Consider the following 19,470-nt stretch of genomic DNA (forward strand, 5'->3'; position numbering starts at 1 on the left):
CTGGATGGTTCCGACCTTGAATATGTGGACATCTATAAGTACCTAGGTGTCTGGCTAGACTGCAAACTCTCCTTCCAGACTCATATCAAACACCTCCAATCAAAAATCAAATCAAGAGTCGGCTTTCTATTCCGCAACAAAGCCTCCTTCACTCACGCCGCCAAGCTTACCCTAGTAAAACTGACTATCCTACCAATCCTCGACTTCGGCGATGTCATCTACAAAATGGCTTCCAACACTCTACTCAGCAAACTGGATGCAGTATATCACAGTGCCATCCGTTTTGTCACTAAAGCACCTTATACCACCCACCACTGCGACTTGTATGCTCTAGTCGGCTGGCCCTCGCTACATATTCGTCGCCAGACCCACTGGCTCCAGGTCATCTACAAGTCCATGCTAGGTAAAGCTCCGCCTTATCTCAGTTCACTGGTCACGATGGCAACACCCATCCGTAGCACGCGCTCCAGCAGGTGTATCTCACTGATCATCCCTGAAGCCAACACCTCATTTGGCCGCCTTTCGTTCCAGTACTCTGCTGCCTGTGACTGGAACGAATTGCAAAAATCGCTGAAGTTGGAGACTTTTACCTCCCTCACCAACTTCAAACATCAGCTATCTGAGCAGCTAACCGATCGCTGCAGCTGTACATAGTCTATTGGTAAATAGCCCACCCATTTTCACCTACCTCATCCCCATACTGTTTTTATTTATTTACTTTTCTGCTCTTTTGCACACCAATATCTCTACCTGTACATGACCATCTGATCATATATCACTCCAGTGTTAATCTGCAAAATTGTAACTATTCGTCTACCTCCTCATGCCTTTTGCACACATTGTACATTGTATATAGACTCCCCCTTTGTTTTCTACTGTGTTATTGACTTGTTAATTTGTTTATTCCATGTGTAACTCTGTGTTGTCTGCTCACACTGCTATGCTTTATCTTGGCCAGGTCGCAGTTGTAAATGAGAACTTGTTCTCAACTAGCCTACCTGGTTAAATAAAGGTGAAATAAAAAAATAAAAAATAAAAAATCTGAATATGGTTTCTTTCCTCACCTGACAGTCCCAACTCAATCTGAATATGGTTTCTGTCCACACCTGACAGTCCCAACTCAATCTGAATATGGTTTCTGGCCACACCTGACATTCCCAACTCAATCTGAATATGGTTTCTTTCCTCACCTGACAGTCCCAACTCAATCTGAATATGGTTTCTTTCCTCACCTGACAGTCCCAACTCAATCTGAATATGGTTTCTTTCCTCACCTGACAGTCCCAACTCAATCTGAATATGGTTTCTTTCCTCACCTGATGGTAGAAGTAGTTCAGTGTAGGTTTATCTTCTGAAAAATGGTTCAAGAATCCTTTTGGCAAGTAGCGTATCCGTAGCTCATACCTGTGGAGAAAGAAATGCCATATGGTTAGCTCGATGCTAACGAGGACGAAGGACAACTCAGAAACAAGGTTCCAAAGGAACACATTGATACAGAAGAGTTAGGACAGACAGAATGCTGTTTTGATATCTAACAACCTCTGTGTGTTATTATACAGCACTGTGAATGTGGAAGCTGTATGGTACAAGTCAGCACGTTGTCATTATTCTGTACTTTCCCAGAGGATCCTTTCATATGGAACTTATCAAAGAGATCAGTGAGACTGAGTCTGCGTCCCAAATGGCACCCTATTACCTACATAGTGCACTACGTTTGACCAGAACCTTATGGGCCCTGGTCAAAATTAGTGCCCTATATAGGCATAGACATCATTGAGACATCATCATCATTACCTTTGGCAGGGAGAGACCTCAATGATCATTCCTGGAATAACTATAACATCCAGCCACAGCCTTCTGATCAACCTACAAGGTGAAATAAACTACTGAACTGCTTGAAATAGCTGCTTGTTCAAACTCTGTTCTAAGCCTGTTCCTTGTAATTACAAAGTCTCTGACTAGAGAAAACCTTTCCTGGCTCTGTCATATCAGATGGTCTTTGTAGTTCTGGTGTTTTCTACTCAGCTGTGATCTACACCAGAGAGAGATAATAGAACAGCAGCCAGTGGAAGGTACATGACTCAGTACATTGTGATTCTATGTGTAAAAGGCAAGTCATTCATTTGATGTCTGTACGAATGGCTTGAGGACAGTGTCATGGGTGTTGAATGAGTATTTTAGAGTGTCTGCTGGTCTGTCAACACTTCCATTGAACCAGTGTTCGAGAATGTTTCTTCGATGAACATGCTATTGATACGTCTGTGAGAGCCAATGTTCAAGATAAATTTCCCTTCGACAACAAGGTAAATTAGGATCATTTTCTCCTAATGTATCAATCGCTTGCTTTCACTGTGCAACCTACGTACCATTCACCAGCTCAACAACGGAGACACAGAAAGACAAGCAGTAACAGGCTCCATGGCATGAAAGCATTGAGACGAGGTCAACCCCCCCCACACACACACATACACAGATATCCATCCATTATCCATTCTTCCTTTCAACGGCCTTGTACAGCCTGGTGAGGAATGCAAGGCTAATGAGACACATAGCATGTGGTCTGACACTGGATGCGTCCCAAATGGTCACCCTATTTCCTATATAGCCCCTACAGGCCCTGGTTAAAAGTAGTGCACTTTAAAGGTAACATGGAACCATTTGGGATGCAGGCATTGAAAGGCTCTAAACAACAGAAATTTAACAAATGGACACTGCAATAGGTCTACTTCCTGTGTTAAACAACTACAGCATCTGAATGGTGTTTTATTTTTGCTATTACTGACGATACAGGGCTTATTCTATCGCCAGAAGGAATTAAGGCTGAATAAAGAGACTATTTCATAATGAATGAGCAGCACAGTCACTGAGTATCCCCTGAGCTAACTTCAGCAGAGAACCACTAACAACAGCACACAGTCACTGAGTATCCCCTGAGCTAACTTCAGCAGAGCACCACTAACAACAGCACACAGTCACTGAGTATCCCCTGAGCTAACTTCAGCAGAGAACCACTAACAACAGCACACAGTCACTGAGTATCCCCTGAGCTACCTTCAGCAGAGCACCACTAACAACAGCACACAGTCACTGAGTATCCCCTGAGCTAACTTCAGCAGAGAACCACTAACAGCACACAGTCACTGAGTATCCCCTGAGCTAACTTCAGCAGAGAACCACTAACAACAGCACACAGTCACTGAGTATCCCCTGAGCTAACTTCAGCAGAGAACCAATAACAACAGCACACAGTCACTGAGTATCCCCTGAGCTAACTTCAGCAGAGAACCACTAACAACAGCACACAGTCACTGAGTATCCCCTGAGCTAACTTCAGCAGAGAACCACTAACAACAGCACACAGTCACTGAGTATCCCCTGAGCTAACTTCAGCAGAGCACCACTAACAACAGCACACAGTCACTGAGTATCCCCTGAGCTAACTTCAGCAGAGCACCACTAACAGCACACAGTCACTGAGTATCCCCTGAGCTAACTTCAGCAGAGAACCACTAACAACAGCACACAGTCACTGAGTATCCCCTGAGCTAACTTCAGCAGAGAACCACTAACAACAGCACACAGTCACTGAGTATCCCCTGAGCTAACTTCAGCAGAGAACCACTAACAACAGCACACAGTCACTGAGTATCCCCTGAGCTAACTTCAGCAGAGAACCACTAACAACAGCACACAGTCACTGAGTATCCCCTGAGCTAACTTCAGCAGAGCACCACTAACAACAGCACACAGTCACTGAGTATCCCCTGAGCTAACTTCAGCAGAGAACCACTAACAACAGCACACAGTCACTGAGTATCCCCTGAGCTAACTTCAGCAGAGAACCACTAACAACAGCACACAGTCACTGAGTATCCCCTGAGCTAACTTCAGCAGAGCACCACTAACAACAGCACACAGTCACTGAGTATCCCCTGAGCTAACTTCAGCAGAGCACCACTAACAACAGCACACAGTCACTGAGTATCCCCTGAGCTAACTTCAGCAGAGCACCACTAACAGCACACAGTCACTGAGTATCCCCTGAGCTAACTTCAGCAGAGCACCACTAACAGCACACAGTCACTGAGTATCCCCTGAGCTAACTTCAGCAGAGAACCACTAACAACAGCACACAGTCACTGAGTATCCCCTGAGCTAACTTCAGCAGAGAACCACTAACAACAGCACACAGTCACTGAGTATCCCCTGAGCTAACTTCAGCAGAGAACCACTAACAGCACACAGTCACTGAGTATCCCCTGAGCTAACTTCAGCAGAGAACCACTAACAACAGCACACAGTCACTGAGTATCCCCTGAGCTAACCTCAGCAGAGAACCACTAACAGCACACAGTCACTGAGTATCCCCTGAGCTAACTTCAGCAGAGAACCACTAACAACAGCACACAGTCACTGAGTATCCCCTGAGCTAACCTCAGCAGAGCACCACTAACAGCACACAGTCACTGAGTATCCCCTGAGCTAACTTCAGCAGAGAACCACTAACAGCACACAGTCACTGAGTATCCCCTGAGCTAACTTCAGCAGAGAACCACTAACAGCACACAGTCACTGAGTATCCCCTGAGCTAACTTCAGCAGAGCACCACTAACAGCACACAGTCACTGAGTATCCCCTGAGCTAACTTCAGCAGAGAACCACTAACAACAGCACACAGTCACTGAGTATCCCCTGAGCTAACCTCAGCAGAGAACCACTAACAACAGCACACAGTCACTGAGTATCCCCTGAGCTAACTTCAGCAGAGAACCACTAACAACAGCACACAGTCACTGAGTATCCCCTGAGCTAACTTCAGCAGAGAACCACTAACAACAGCACACAGTCACTGAGTATCCCCTGAGCTAACTTCAGCAGAGAACCACTAACAGCACACAGTCACTGAGTATCCCCTGAGCTAACTTCAGCAGAGAACCACTAACAACAGCACACAGTCACTGAGTATCCCCTGAGCTAACCTCAGCAGAGAACCACTAACAACAGCACACAGTCACTGAGTATCCCCTGAGCTAACTTCAGCAGAGAACCACTAACAACAGCACACAGTCACTGAGTATCCCCTGAGCTAACTTCAGCAGAGAACCACTAACAACAGCACACAGTCACTGAGTATCCCCTGAGCTAACTTCAGCAGAGAACCACTAACAACAGCACACAGTCACTGAGTATCCCCTGAGCTAACTTCAGCAGAGAACCACTAACAACAGCACACAGTCACTGAGTATCCCCTGAGCTAACTTCAGCAGAGAACCACTAACAGCACACAGTCACTGAGTATCCCCTGAGCTAACTTCAGCAGAGAACCACTAACAACAGCACACAGTCACTGAGTATCCCCTGAGCTAACCTCAGCAGAGAACCACTAACAACAGCACACAGTCACTGAGTATCCCCTGAGCTAACTTCAGCAGAGAACCACTAACAACAGCACACAGTCACTGAGTATCCCCTGAGCTAACTTCAGCAGAGAACCACTAACAACAGCACACAGTCACTGAGTATCCCCTGAGCTAACTTCAGCAGAGCACCACTAACAGCACACAGTCACTGAGTATCCCCTGAGCTAACTTCAGCAGAGAACCACTAACAACAGCACACAGTCACTGAGTATCCCCTGAGCTAACTTCAGCAGAGAACCACTAACAACAGCACACAGTCACTGAGTATCCCCTGAGCTAACTTCAGCAGAGAACCACTAACAGCACACAGTCACTGAGTATCCCCTGAGCTAACTTCAGCAGAGAACCACTAACAGCACACAGTCACTGAGTATCCCCTGAGCTAACTTCAGCAGAGAACCACTAACAGCACACAGTCACTGAGTATCCCCTGAGCTAACTTCAGCAGAGCACCACTAACAGCACACAGTCACTGAGTATCCCCTGAGCTAACTTCAGCAGAGAACCACTAACAACAGCACACAGTCACTGAGTATCCCCTGAGCTAACCTCAGCAGAGAACCACTAACAACAGCACACAGTCACTGAGTATCCCCTGAGCTAACTTCAGCAGAGAACCACTAACAACAGCACACAGTCACTGAGTATCCCCTGAGCTAACTTCAGCAGAGAACCACTAACAACAGCACACAGTCACTGAGTATCCCCTGAGCTAACTTCAGCAGAGAACCACTAACAGCACACAGTCACTGAGTATCCCCTGAGCTAACTTCAGCAGAGAACCACTAACAACAGCACACAGTCACTGAGTATCCCCTGAGCTAACCTCAGCAGAGAACCACTAACAACAGCACACAGTCACTGAGTATCCCCTGAGCTAACTTCAGCAGAGAACCACTAACAACAGCACACAGTCACTGAGTATCCCCTGAGCTAACTTCAGCAGAGAACCACTAACAACAGCACACAGTCACTGAGTATCCCCTGAGCTAACTTCAGCAGAGAACCACTAACAACAGCACACAGTCACTGAGTATCCCCTGAGCTAACTTCAGCAGAGAACCACTAACAACAGCACACAGTCACTGAGTATCCCCTGAGCTAACTTCAGCAGAGAACCACTAACAGCACACAGTCACTGAGTATCCCCTGAGCTAACTTCAGCAGAGAACCACTAACAACAGCACACAGTCACTGAGTATCCCCTGAGCTAACCTCAGCAGAGAACCACTAACAACAGCACACAGTCACTGAGTATCCCCTGAGCTAACTTCAGCAGAGAACCACTAACAACAGCACACAGTCACTGAGTATCCCCTGAGCTAACTTCAGCAGAGAACCACTAACAACAGCACACAGTCACTGAGTATCCCCTGAGCTAACTTCAGCAGAGCACCACTAACAACAGCACACAGTCACTGAGTATCCCCTGAGCTAACTTCAGCAGAGCACCACTAACAGCACACAGTCACTGAGTATCCCCTGAGCTAACTTCAGCAGAGAACCACTAACAGCACACAGTCACTGAGTATCCCCTGAGCTAACTTCAGCAGAGAACCACTAACAGCACACAGTCACTGAGTATCCCCTGAGCTAACTTCAGCAGAGCACCACTAACAGCACACAGTCACTGAGTATCCCCTGAGCTAACTTCAGCAGAGAACCACTAACAACAGCACACAGTCACTGAGTATCCCCTGAGCTAACTTCAGCAGAGAACCACTAACAGCACACAGTCACTGAGTATCCCCTGAGCTAACTTCAGCAGAGAACCACTAACAACAGCACACAGTCACTGAGTATCCCCTGAGCTAACCTCAGCAGAGAACCACTAACAACAGCACACAGTCACTGAGTATCCCCTGAGCTAACTTCAGCAGAGAACCACTAACAACAGCACACAGTCACTGAGTATCCCCTGAGCTAACTTCAGCAGAGAACCACTAACAACAGCACACAGTCACTGAGTATCCCCTGAGCTAACTTCAGCAGAGCACCACTAACAACAGCACACAGTCACTGAGTATCCCCTGAGCTAACTTCAGCAGAGCACCACTAACAGCACACAGTCACTGAGTATCCCCTGAGCTAACTTCAGCAGAGAACCACTAACAGCACACAGTCACTGAGTATCCCCTGAGCTAACTTCAGCAGAGAACCACTAACAGCACACAGTCACTGAGTATCCCCTGAGCTAACTTCAGCAGAGCACCACTAACAGCACACAGTCACTGAGTATCCCCTGAGCTAACTTCAGCAGAGAACCACTAACAACAGCACACAGTCACTGAGTATCCCCTGAGCTAACTTCAGCAGAGAACCACTAACAACAGCACACAGTCACTGAGTATCCCCTGAGCTAACTTCAGCAGAGAACCACTAACAACAGCACACAGTCACTGAGTATCCCCTGAGCTAACTTCAGCAGAGAACCACTAACAACAGCACACAGTCACTGAGTATCCCCTGAGCTAACTTCAGCAGAGAACCACTAACAACAGCACACAGTCACTGAGTATCCCCTGAGCTAACTTCAGCAGAGAACCACTAACAATAGCACACAGTCAATTCATTTCCTCTGTATTATTTAGCTCTATTACTTCTGCACTGATGCCTGACTGAGATGAGGTGGGGACAGACAGAATGAGCTCTGCTGTGGTGGTTGTGGTCTACAGTATAAAGCATGTATTATCTCACTGTGTTCAATGGTAGCTCCTACCGTCCTATGCAAATACAATGCTGCTTAGGAACAGAACAGGTTGTTCCGCGAGGTAGAACGTATTGTATCATTGAGTATTCTTAGAACATTCACAGAACAGTTACGTTCCATCTTGATTTGTGAGCAGCACAGTTGGGATTCATATAGAATTCTGAGAAGGACAGGTGGCCAAGGTTTAAACTGAGTCATGAAACGCCTGCTGTCATGTTTTTATTCTTTGGGAACATCTATCTAGGCCTGCTACATTATTCAAATGTATTCTTCCAGCTGGATACATTTCAGCACACGCACGCAAGCACACACGCAAGCACACACACAAGCACACACACAAGCACACACACAAGCACACCCACAAGCACACACAGACACAAAGTTATAATAAGGTGAGTGAGAAGCAACCTGCCCAGAGAACAGTAGTGTCTGTTAGAGGAAGGCTGGATACAGTTCTAAAACACGTCCTGTACCTCCCAAACATGTCAACACACTGCCCTGTCTGGCCGTGAAGGAAGCAGAGGTGAGGGGGAGTACAGTCTGAAATATCACCCAAATAAAAGCTGTCTAGACTCTGCTATCTCTGATATGGCATTTCTCTCTCCATATCTTCACTCAGTCAGGAGTAGAAGGGAATCTATCAGCATTAGGCTCCAACATCAAACACTGAGATCACATCAACAGATAGTTCAGTCCTCTCTAATTACTCTCCTCCTCAACACTTTCTCAGTTGACTTTGTCAGTGAATCTCTCATTGTAGTCTAATTTCCCTTCCAATAACAGTGATGAGACAGGAGGAAACATGTATCTCAGCCTATAGAGGCCTAATTACACTGGAACGCCATATGAAGGGTTTTCAGCCTGCTTCTGAGGAACCATGATTTATGCAGGCAGATTGGAAGGAAATTCAAGGCCACTCGGCCCAACTAACAGGATGGCAACAATTGATTCTCGGTTCCGTTGCAACTCTGCCCAATTCCCCCATCAGTGGGTTGACATTTGAACATACAAGGCACATAAAGTCCTGATTTCATCCCCTTACTACATTGATGAAATAACCAAGCGCCTTGCAACGACATAGACTGCACACATCTCCCTGGTAACAAGGTCACTTCTGTCCATGACATACTTTAGCCCCTTGGCTTTGCCACTGGTCTGAATCCATTAAAACAACCAAATTCGTTCTCATGTTTTCTCTTCCAAAAAACAGGCCTAGGAAATCTGCCATTTTAGCTAGTGAGCACTAGTTCGACAGTTTAATCACGGTCAAGCGTTTGAAGGGGCAAGGCTGTAGCCCGGATGTCTTACTCACATAATTGGGTTATGAATGAAGTTATGCAAAGCTCATAAGGTGTTGTACATGTGCTTATAATGCATTATGATGATGGTATTCATAGGAAGTGTTTGAATATTTCTATTAAAGCAGAATTACATGGAGCCAATATGCATAAAGGCGGCAGCGCCAAGGCTTTTAAGGTGACAGAGCAGTGTAGATATGGCTTTATACAGTATTTCAACGTGTCTATGTAGCCTGCTCCCAGATCAGTTTGTGCTGTCTTGCCAAAGCAACAATGACAATAGGAGTTGGTCAAACAGCACACACGGACAGAACTGGGACCAGGGATCAGCAGTGTAAATATAGCTTCATACAGTATGTCTCTGTCCTAGTTCTTACCTCCACTCGTCCTGAGGGTGGAGCAGCTCGTACCTCTCCCTGACGCGGGACACCCCCATGTCGGGGTGCAGCCAGTGGATGTTCCCTGAGCGCAGGTGGCTGAGACGCAGGCCCAGACAGGAAACACACTTCACCTTGTGGATGTCTGCTATCTTCTGGATGATACCCTGTCAGGGGACACACGTGTAGACACACACTTAGGCTATAGAGTCACTCTGAAATGAATTTCAGTCAATGTCAATGGACAGACGCGTAGACAGTATACATACTGAGGTTAGAGGAGGAATCACTCAGAGATTAGATTCAAATCAACAACACGTCAGTCATAATCCCTAAAAGATCAGTATGGCTGTGTTCCAAATGGCACCCTATTCCCTTTGCAGACGAAGAGTTTGATTGACAGTAATTGACAGTAATGAACTGTCCTACAGATTGTAGTTTGTGATTCAGAGGGCAGGAGATATAGATAAATGAATAGCAGTCATAGTGACATATTGGTAGTGTGACAGACAGCAGTGGGGAGGGCCTTCCTTGTAGTCCAGGAGAACCATCTATTCACCCATCCATCCCTGTAGTCCAGGAGAACCATCTATTCACCCATCCATCCCTGTAGTCCAGGAGAACCATCTATTCACCCATCCATCCCTGTAGTCCAGGAGAACCATCTATTCACCCATCCATCCCTGTAGTCCAGGAGAACCAACTATTCCCCCATCCATCCCTGTAGTCCAGGAGAACCATGTATTCATCCTTCCATCCCTGTTGTCCAGGGGTGACATCTCTTCACCCATCCATCCCTGTAGTCCAGGTGTGACATCTAGTCACCCATCCATCCCTGTAGTCCAGGGGTGACATCTCTTCACCCATCCATCCCTGTAGTCCAGGAGAACCATCTATTCAACCATCCATCCCTGTAGTCCAGGAGAACCATCTATTCAACCATCCATCCCTGTAGTCCAGGAGAACCATCTATTCAACCATCCATCCCTGTAGTCCAGGAGAAGCATCTATTCAACCATCCATCCCTGTCGTCCAGGAGAAGCATCTATTCAACCATCCATCCCTGTAGTCCAGGAGAAGCATCTATTCAACCATCCATCCCTGTAGTCCAGGAGAACCATCTATTCACCCATCCATCCCTGTAGTCCAGGAGAACCATCTATTCACCCATCCATCCCTGTAGTCCAGGAGAACCATCTATTCACCCATCCATCCCTGTAGTCCAGGAGAACCATCTATTCACCCATCCATCCCTGTAGTCCAGGAGAACCATCTATTCCCCCATCCATCCCTGTAGTCCAGGAGAACCATCTATTCAACCATCCATCCCTGTAGTCCAGGAGAACCATCTATTCAACCATCCATCCCTGTAGTCCAGGAGAACCATCTATTCAACCATTCATCCCTGTAGTCCAGGGGTGACATCTATTCACCCATCCATCCCTGTAGTCCAGGAGAACCATCCATTCACCCATCCATCCCTGTAGTCCAGGAGAACCATCTATTCACCCATCCATCCCTGTAGTCCAGGAGAACCATCTATTCAACCATTCATCCCTGTAGTCCAGGGGTGACATCTAGTCACCCATCCATCCCTGTAGTCCAGGGGTGACATGAGGACTCCAGGGGAACCATCTATCTATAACAGTAGATAGAATAGAAAGAACAGCTTGGCAGAGTTACACTGAATGATAGATCGTCCTCTCTCTCTCTTCCAGGAAGAGATTGTCATTGTGTGCAGAAGCAAGGGAAGGGGAGTGGGGCGGGTTAAATAATCCATCATTGAAATGCCACTATGGGGCTTATGACACAATCTGAGAAGTGACACCCCTGCTTGGTTAAAATGATTAACGAGACGACCTCCCCATCTCTTTCAGGGATGACATGTTCCATCACATCCCTCAACATCATCTGACATCACTACTTCAGGTATTGAAGTTAGAGGCCATTGAAGCATAAATTAGAAGCAGTCTACTTTGAAATGAAGCGCTTTGCCATTCCAGAGCCAGACACCTAACAGAAGAGATGTGGTAGCAAAGGCTTTTGGAATCTTTTCCAAGAAACACCTGTTTTAATCACCTATTTAACTAGCTATTCTTTTCACCTCCTAAACTCTCTTAGTCTTGTTTCATCTGAATAGAAGTCATTATTAAACCTAACGGGGATGGAAGACACTAAATGTAGAAATGTCAACCTCATAAATACCCGGGTTGTGTTCAGTAGGGAGAAAACGTTTTGAAACACTTTAAAATTGTGATGTAGTCCGAGGTACTTAGTGAATTTGTCTAATAAGAAAACTTGTTTTCATTTTCTGTTACAAAACATTGTAGCTACAGTGTGACCTACTGAACGGCAGGTAGCCTAGCGGTTAAGAGCTTTGGGCCAGTAACCAAAAGGTTGCTGGTTCGAATCCCTGAGCCGACTGGTTGAAACATCTGCCGATGTGCCCTTGAGCAAGGCACTTAACCCGAATTGCTCCTGGAAGTCGCTCTGGATAAGAGTGTCTGCTAAAAGACTAAAATGTAAATGTTAAAGGAACATCGCCCAGGTGACAGGGGGAGTTCTACAGTGAGACGCTCAAGGAAGGAACATCGCCCAGGTGACAGGGGGAGTTCTACAGTGAGACGCTCAAGGAAGGAACATCGCCCAGGTGACAGGGGAGTTCTACAGTGAGACGCTCAAGGAAGGAACATCGCCCAGGTGACAGGGGAGTTCTACAGTGAGACGCTCAAGGAAGGAACATCGCCCAGGTGACAGGGGAGTTCTACAGTGAGACGCTCAAGGAAGGAACATCGCCCAGGTGACAGGGGAGTTCTACAGTGAGACGCTCAAGGAAGGAACATCGCCCAGGTGACAGGGGAGTTCTACAGTGAGACGCTCAAGGAAGGAACATCGCCCAGGTGACAGGGGGAGTTCTACAGTGAGACGCTCAAGGAAGGAACATCGCCCAGGTGACAGGGGGAGTTCTACAGTGAGACGCTCAAGTCCCAAATGACTGTCTACATTTGACACATTTCCATACAGTGTTTTAGCAAAAAGGCCCAAAATGCTCTGTTTCCATCTAAAGGCGTTAGCATGCCTCAGTTCAGCTGGTGGCTAGCCTGAAGTCGTCTAGGCGAACTGAATGAGTGTCCTCGCATACTCCCTTAAAAAACCTTTGCTTGAAAAACTAGAAAAAAGACACAATAGTACTGTTTGTCCATTTAGAGAAGCCGTAGCCAGAGTACACTTCAGTAAAATAGTCAGAATTAATCTAAGATAACTCAAGAAATCTGTCATTCATTTGGACGTTTATGCGGAGGAGATCTTGGTTGAGCAATTTTACATCTAACTAAGACATTTGGTGCGGTATTTCTCAATTTAAAAAATTGCATGAAAGCAGGTCGTCTCTCATTGAATGACAACAAAGTCTTTATTGAACAATGCCTACTGTTGACCAATCACCAACAAAGGGGCCTAGACTTCAGCTACTGACTTCGGCTTGCCTCAAGAAAGATGTGTGCCTGAACAGCCGGAAAAACACTTGTCGAAATCCAAAACGAACTAAACGGCACAAAATGGCATCATAATATATTCACTAACTCTTCCTAACTGTTTTGGCTGGGAACCATTTGGAAGCCTTAAGCAGGCCGGCACCCGTGTCCCACTGGGCCATGGCTCCGGTGGACTTGCTCTCACCTGGGGCCAAAGCCAGGCCACTGGTACTTTTCAGCTGGCATTTACATAACATTGGCAAACTGTGGACTTTAACACCTTCTCACAAAGCACCTTCTCACAAGTCCTCAATGTCAGCCCTAGCTATGGAAACACAATTTCCCTAGTATACCATTAGGGTGTATTTTTTTTATTTGACCTTTATTTAACCAGGCAAGTCAGTTAAGAACAATTCTTATTTTCAATGACGGCCTAGGAACAGTGGGTTAACTGCCTGTTCAGGGGCAGAACTAGTGTAACACTGATGTTAAAGTTGAAAACCAGCAATAGTGTACTTCTTTTGACCAGCGACTATAGGGCTGTATAGGGAACAGGGAGCCATTTGGGACACTCGGGTGTTGATAGGTAACTGTCTGTCTGTCTAGTAGGTAGAGTAGATAGGTAACTGTCTGTCTGTTTGTCTAGTAGGTAGAGTAGATAGGTAACTGTCTGTCTGTCTGTCTAGCAGGTAGAGTTGATTGGTAACTGTCTGTCTGTCTAGTAGGTAGAGTAGATAGGTAACTGTCTGTCTGTCTAGTAGGTAGAGTAGATAGGTAACTGTCTGTCTGTCTGTCTGTCTGTCTGTCTGTCTGTCTGTCTGTCTGTCTGTCTGTCTGTCTGTCTGTCTGTCTGTCTGTCTGTCTGTCTGTCTGTCTGTCTGTCTGTCTGTCTAGTAGGTAGAGTTGATAGGTAACTGTCTGTCTGTCTGTCTAGTAGGTAGAGTTGATAGGTAACTGTCTGTCTAGTAGGTAGAGTTGATAGGTAACTGTCTGTCTGTCTAGTAGGTAGAGTTGATAGGTAACTGTCTGTCTGTCTGTCTAGCAGGTAGAGTTGATAGGTAACTGTCTGTCTGTCTGTCTAGTAGGTAGAGTTGATAGGTAACTGTCTGTCTGTCTGTCTAGTAGGTAGAGTTGATAGGTAACGGTCTGTCTGTCTAGTAGGTAGAGTTGATAGGTAACTGTCTGTCTGTCTAGCAGGTAGAGTTGATTGGTAACTGTCTGTCTATCTAGTAGGTAGAGTAGATAGGTAACTGTCTGTCTGTCTAGTAGGTGGAGTTGATAGGTAACTGTCTGTCTGTCTGTCTGTCTGTCTGTCTGTCTGTCTGTCTGTCTGTCTGTCTGTCTAGTAGGTAGAGTTGATAGGTAACTGTCTGTCTGTCTGTCTAGTAGGTAGAGTTGATAGGTAACTGTCTGTCTGTCTGTCTAGTAGGTAGAGTTGATAGGTAACTGTCTGTCTGTCTGTCTGTCTAGTAGGTAGAGTTGATAGGTAACTGTCTGTCTAGTTGGTAGAGTTGATAGGTAACTGTCTGTCTGTCTAGTAGGTAGAGTTGATAGGTAACTGTCTATCTGTCTAGTAGGTAGAGTTGATATGTAACTGTCTGTCTAGTAGGTAGAGTTGATAGGTAACTGTCTGTCTAGTAGGTAGAGTTGATAGGTAACTGTCTGTCTAGTAGGTAGAGTTGATAGGTAACTGTCTGTCTAGTAGGTAGAGTTGATAGGTAATTGTCTGTCTGTTTGTCTGTCTAGTTGGTAGAGGTGATAGGTAACTGTCTGTCTGTCTAGTAGGTAGAATTGATAGGTAACTGTCTGTCTGTCTAGCAGGTAGAGTTGATCGGTAACTGTCTGTCTGTCTAGTAGGTAGAGTTGATCGGTAACTGTCTGTCTGTCTAGTAGGTAGAGTTGATAGGTAACTGTCTGTCTGTCTAGTAGGTAGAGTTGATAGGTAATTGTCTGTCTGTCTGTCTAGTAGGTAGAGTTGATAGGTAATTGTCTGTCTGTCTGTCTAGTTGGTAGAGTTGATAGGTAACTGTCTGTCTAGTAGGTAAAGTAGATAGGTAACTGTCTGTCTAGTAGGTAGAGTTGATAGGTAACTATGTCTGTCTGTCTAGTATGTAGAGTTGATAGGTAATTGTCTGTCTGTCTGTCTGTCTAGTAGGTAGAGTTGATAGGTAACTGTGTCTGTCTGTCTGTCTGTCTAGTAGGTAGAGTTGATAGGTAATTGTCTGTCTGTCTGTCTAGTTGGTAGAGTTGATAGGTAACTGTCTGTCTGTCTAGTAGGTAGAGTTGATAGGTAACTGTCTGTCTGTCTGTCTAGTAGGTAGAGTTGATAGGTAATTGTCTGTCTGTCTGTCTGTCTAGTTGGTAGAGGTGATAGGTAACTGTCTGTCTGTCTGTCTGTCTAGCAGGTAGAGTTGATCGGTAACTGTCTGTCTGTCTAGTAGGTAGAGTTGATAGGTAACTGTCTGTCTGTCTAGTAGGTAGAGTTGATAGGTAATTGTCTGTCTGTCTGTCTGTCTGTCTAGTAGGTAGAGTTGATAGGTAATTGTCTGTCTGTCTGTCTGTCTGTCTGTCTGTCTGTCTGTCTGTCTGTCTGTCTGTCTGTCTGTCTAGTAAGTAGAGTTGATAGGTAACTGTCTGTGTAGTTGGTAGAGTTGATAGGTAACTGTCTGTCTGTATGGACAGTATGTGTCCCTACTGTACGAATGATAGGGAGAGACTATACAGACAGTAACCTAAAGAAGCATAGTTGCTGTAACTGTGGTAAACTGTGTTTACCCAATCAGCTGCTCAGCTCACCCTGATGTCAGTGGCGTCTCCGTGGCGGATGTGGCTGGCCCAGGTGGATGGTTCACTGTTGCTCTCCAAGTAGTGGTGGATCTTGAGCACGCGGTCCATGGTCCCCGGCTTCGACACCCCACCGCCCAACCCAGCATGGTGGTTCAGGTTGGGGTCCAGGTACGCTGACGCCATGCTTCCTTTGGTGGGGGCTAGCTGTCTGTCATATTCTGAAGGTAGAGAGACAGAGGGGAGAGAAAGAGAGAGCGAGAGATAGGGGAAGTAGAGAGAGAAAGAGAGAGAGAGGAGGGATGCAAAGAGAGAGATAGGGAGCGAGAGAGAGAGAGAGAGGGGAGGTAGAGAGAGAGAGGGGAGATAGAGAGAGAGAGCGAGAGAGAGAGAAGGCTTCAGGTGAATTCCCACTAAACGACTGTGTAACTTTCTCACCATTATAACTTCATCTGTAATCAGTAACAAAAGTGGACTGGAGAGAATAGAACAGACAAACGGACGGCTGGACAGACTGACAGATAACAGTGAGGTCTGCAGGTTGAAGTGGACTGAGCTGGGCTTGCTACAGTAGGCTGGCCAGACAGCTGGGTGGCTTTGGAGAGTGAGCAGGGAGCAGCACTGTCAGAAGCACTGCCAGCATTACAACAACCCTCCTCACGAACCACAAACTGGGGCCATTATACATAAGCTGTTTGGATTGTGGTAGAAACGGTCAGGGGTGAAATTTGGGGTGTGTGTGTCTGTGTGTGTGTGTGTCTGGGGTGTGTGTGTGTATGGTAATAGGTACAGCCAAGACAGTACCGCTGTGCTTGTTAAAACAAGTGTTTTCTAGTGTTTTGGAAAGACTGACCCAGAGCAGCTCAGTGACATTCCTCAGCCTTCCTGACTGTATCTGCTGTTGGTAACATCACTAGAATAGAGCACCACAGGAAAACCTGCCCTTAACACCAAAAACACACACATTCTCAGATGGCGACCTCTTCGATGGTACTTTCTGGTAACCCAGGCAGAACACATGTATGAAGACAGAGGTAAATGTCCTAACTCTTGACAATCAGTCAGACAACATTGAAGCAATGGAGATCAGTACAGACACAACTGGTCCATTTGAGCCCACGACTGGACAACTTCCTTTCAGAGTTGTTCTTTAATAAACTCCTGTCAAACTCAATTCAAACACTACTATTCTGATCTAACACCAGCACAGCAACAACAGTCCAATCAGTCACTCCTCCTACCTTTACTGATGAAGGGCCAGCAGGTACACTCCACTGTTGAGTTCCGTAGTGACAACATTAGTGCTATAGCAACAGCACACTAGGTTACCCAGTAGAATATGTCCACAAGGTTACACAGTAGAGTCTGTCCACGAGGTTACACAGTAGAGTATGTCCACGAGGTTACACAGTAGAGTATGTCCACTAGGTTACACAGTAGAGTATGTCCACGAGGTTACACAGTAGAGTATGTCCACGAGGTTACACAGTAGAGTATGTCCACTAGGTTACACAGTAGAGTATGTCCACGAGGTTACACAGTAGAGTATGTCCACGAGGTTACACAGTAGAGTATGTCCACTAGGTTACACAGTAGAGTATGTCCACGAGGTTACACAGTAGAGTATGTCCACTAGGTTACACAGTAGAGTATGTCCACTAGGTTACACAGTAGAGAATCGACAGATCCATGGGATTTGTTCTTGGTTTCTTCCAGGCACAAACACACTTCTTCTTACCCACACATTCCTCTCTCTCTCTCTCCCATACACACACATACAAAGTGCACAACACATTCACGTCTTTCCTGTCCAGTCACGTCACATCCTGGTTATCACAATGCGTCCTGTCCGCTCAGGAGCCACAGTGAGTCATCACTCCTGTCTCCTCACACGGCACAGAGCTCTTCCTGGCTGAGAAGAGAAGCCTGTGCTGTGATCAACATGTCACTGCTGTTTCATGGTAGAGCTCTTCCTGGACTGAACTGAGGGGGGCGAGGCCAGAGTCCTCTCTGCAACACAACATAGTTCCTCTCTCTTCCTGAGCTGAGGGGAAGGCGAGGCAAGCCCAGAAGCCTGTCTATATTCACAACAGAGTCCTCCAGCTCCACAACACAGTCCTGTGAATAATGGGAATGCTGTGAACACAGTCAGGCTGCTAGCCTAGCCTAACTCCACCGTGGCTGCTGTTACCCAGGCAAGACAGAATGGAGTTCAGTTCCACAGGAAGAGAGAGGCAGGCTGTGATTGGCTTGGTGACAGACGGAGTTGAGTAAACAAGGCGTGCTTAGTGGGAGCCCAGCCAACATGGTGGATTGGATGATAGGAGGGCCGGCCTGGGAGGAGTCAACAACATGGTGGATTGGATAATAGGAGGGCCGGCCTGGGAGGAGTCAACAACATGGTGGATTGGATAATAGGAGGGCCGGCCTGGGAGGAGTCAACAACATGGTTGATAGGAGGATAGGAGGGCCGGCCTGGGAGGAGTCAACAACATGGTTGATAGGAGGATAGGAGGGCCGGCCTGGGAGGAGTCAACAACATGGTTGATAGGAGGGCCGGCCTGGGAGCACAACAACATGGTTGATAGGAGGATAGGAGGGCCGGCCTGGGAGGACAACAACATGGTTGATAGGATGATAGGAGGGCCGGCCTGGGAGGAGTCAACAACATGGTGGATTGGATGATAGGAGGGCCGGCCTGGGAGGAGTCAACAACATGGTGGATTGGATGATAGGAGGGCCGGCCTGGGAGGAGTCAACAACATGGTTGATAGGAGGATAGGAGGGCCGGCCTGGGAGGAGGAGTCAACAACATGGTTGATAGGAGGATAGGAGGGCCGGCCTGGGAGGACAACAACATGGTTGATAGGAGGATAGGAGGGCCGGCCTGGGAGGACAACAACATGGTTGATAGGAGGATAGTAGGGCCGGCCTGGGAGGACAACAACATGGTTGATATGAGGATAGGAGGGCCGGCCTGGGAGGAAGAGTCAACAACATGGTTGATAGGAGGATAGGAGGGCCGGCCTGGGAGGAGGAGTCAACAACATGGTTGATAGGAGGATAGGAGGGCCGGCCTGGGAGGAGTCAACAACATGGTTGATAGGAGGATAGGAGGGCCGGCCTGGGAGGAGGAGTCAACAACATGGTTGATAGGAGGATAGGAGGGCCGGCCTGGGAGGAGTCAACAACATGGTTGATAGGAGGATAGGAGGGCCGGTCTGGGAGGACAACAACATGGTTGATAGGAGGATAGGAGGGCCGGCCTGGGGGAGGAGTCAACAACATGGTTGATAGGAGGATAGGAGGGCCGGCCTGGGAGGAGTCAACAACATGGTTGATAGGAGGATAGGAGGGCCGGCCTGGGAGGACAACAACATGGTTGATAGGAGGATAGGAGGGCCGGTC

The 19,470-nt window shown here is 46.9% G+C and overlaps 1 pseudogene; it reads right to left on the minus strand.

Moving 5' to 3' along the window:
• The window catches only part of LOC112242167, a 169,034-nt pseudogene that overhangs the window by 101,347 nt on the left and 48,217 nt on the right, over nt 1–19,470 (minus strand).

The sequence above is a fragment of the Oncorhynchus tshawytscha genome, unplaced genomic scaffold, assembly GCF_018296145.1.
Source record: "Oncorhynchus tshawytscha isolate Ot180627B unplaced genomic scaffold, Otsh_v2.0 Un_scaffold_16570_pilon_pilon, whole genome shotgun sequence".
In the NCBI taxonomy this organism is placed as follows: Eukaryota; Metazoa; Chordata; class Actinopteri; order Salmoniformes; family Salmonidae; genus Oncorhynchus; species Oncorhynchus tshawytscha.